Raw genomic sequence first — 2,580 nt, 5'->3', positions numbered from 1 at the left:
GTCCCTTTGCAAAAACTCGCTATTGAATTTCAAAAACAAGCCATTGGTTCTGCATTATGATAGTCATATTACCGATTGAACATGTGTCTGATTTTTCCCATTGATCATACGCGATATCAATGCAATCTACACTCTCAAAAATGAAGTGCTAATTTAGCTCTTAAAGAGCGTGCATAGTGACTGCACTTCGGAGTGCTGATTTGTCTAGTTCAAATTTGAACGAGAAAAATCAGCACTCCGAAGTGCAGTCACTATACACGCTCTTTAAGAGCTGAATTAGCACTTCATTTTTTAGAGTGTACGAGATCACCCACATAACCAATCAAACATTGTATTCTATCTATACAACCGAGATTAAGATATCAACAAAGGGATTTTAAAAAAAAACTTAGCTCTTACGAAAATCAATTTTCTGATGATTTTTATTACTACTAGTATCATTACTGACAACAAAATGTTCATTATACATCCACGATCTATACGATGAAAGATATTGAATCATATTATTTTTATCAAGTAACTATCCTGATTAGATCATGTTAGATAATGTGTGTCTGTGATACTCTCTTATCGAAATTATTAGGTATATGGTTCATTCATGATGCGTCATACATTTTCATTATTTCTAAGAACCTAAAGTAAAATGTTCAGTTGATATGCCGTATATCAGATTTTTATTACTCAGGTACGCACTAAGGCCTGGTCCCACTGGCCGACGGACACAACACGTATTCATAACGCATACAGCGGACAAGCAAAATTTCGGGGTGGCTCGATATCCGTTTTCATCCGCTACAGAGAATTAACAAAATGGGCGAACAATGAAATCGTAAGCGACGGATATATAGCGTATGAAACACGTACATAACGTATATAATAACGAATACATAACGTTTTACAACTGACGGCATGATGCTTTTCTGTTTTACACCCTTTCTGCATCCGTTAGTGCAGTGGGACCAAGCCTTTACATCAGCTCATTCAAATATAGTATAATATATACAAAACATTGACATCAAGCAATTGAAAATTGAAATATAACATTACAACGTTACGCATATGTATTTCATAATATATATTAAGAGAGGGAAATGGTTTATACCTTGTGAAGTATATATATATATATCCAGCATTAAGATTCGGATAGATTTACTGTTTACGTATTAGTTTACATCAACAAAATATATAGAGGAATGAGAGGAGATCATAAGCCAGTTCACGGTTAGCTCATGATCAACATGATCAACTTTTCTCAAATGACCTTTGTGATTTTTCATTAAGATAAGCATTATCATTTTCAAATGTAGATGTTGTGTAAGCTTTACCGGTAGAGTATTCATTCTAAGAACAAAAGGCATTGTATAGACCAGGTGACTAGAATAGTACACCTGGGATAATGTTTGGAAATCTGTTTCATTGTCTTCGGCACATTTGACTATCGGTTAGGCTAATGTCAAATACCAGTGATTATGAAGGCTCTATTTATTACTCTTCAGCTTGGATGTGATAAAATGAATATTTTGAAATTAAGGAATACATGAATAATCAAATCACGAATGCCTATGTCAGTGAATTTGAAAGCCACCTTCATGGTTTATCTCAAATGACCTTTTTACTGCTCGTGCGCAGTTTAGAACCGTGAACACTGCAGGCTTGTATCACTCACAGCAGATTCCTACTCAGGTCACTGTCATCTCGTTTTGTTTATATATTAACTTTTAAAGGACCTTTTTGCTAGAAGTAAATGATGCAGTCTTCAATAATATATATACAGGGTTCTCGGCTTTTCAAGAAAACACAATTCCCTGATGAAGTTTAAAAATTCACCGATAATTATTTAAACCAATTTCCAGTTTCGCATGTTTTTCTAAGTTGTTGTAGTGAATAACGTGTATTTTCAATATGAAAATAATATGTAAAACTAATTAGTACCACCATAACCAGCCATTCAATGGAGGTTGTTTTGATAATGCCATGGTCACATTTGTTCTACGGCGGCCGTACGGCGAGTCGAAAACAGCCGTTTCAACAATTTTTGTCCAACTACATCTAGGTGGTTTGAATCAAAATTGACAAAACGGCTGTTTTCGACTCGCCGTACGGCCGCCGTAGAACAAATGTGACCATGGTATAAGCAACAAAATATAACAGAGTCTGACTGACTACCTTGCTTTCGACTTTTCGGCCGATCAAATTTCTCTGATTTTTTTTCTTTATTGGAGACATTTTCCCTGAGTTGAGGTATATCTTTAAAATCAAATTCCTTGATTTTTCCCTGACTGGAAAATGTTTTTTCATATTTCAATTAATTTACTTTAAAAATTGTAATTAATTGATCAATTACCTTATAATTGAGCCCAACCCTACTCATTGAAACACACGCATTCCAAACGTTCAAGAACATGTTTACACTTAATCGGCTTTTGCATCGGCTTTTTCATAGCGTGTAAACGCGATTAACTTGCATCGGCTCGCGGTTCGGAACCGGCAATTTGCACCACCAAAGTAGTAGGTTCTGAACCGCGAGCCGATGCAGAATCGGCTTTTTTTACTACGTGTAAACAGAAAGCCGATTCTGCA

The sequence above is a fragment of the Lytechinus variegatus genome, chromosome 17, assembly GCF_018143015.1.
Source record: "Lytechinus variegatus isolate NC3 chromosome 17, Lvar_3.0, whole genome shotgun sequence".
NCBI lineage: Eukaryota > Metazoa > Echinodermata > Echinoidea > Temnopleuroida > Toxopneustidae > Lytechinus > Lytechinus variegatus.
This window is presented reverse-complemented; position numbering follows the sequence as displayed.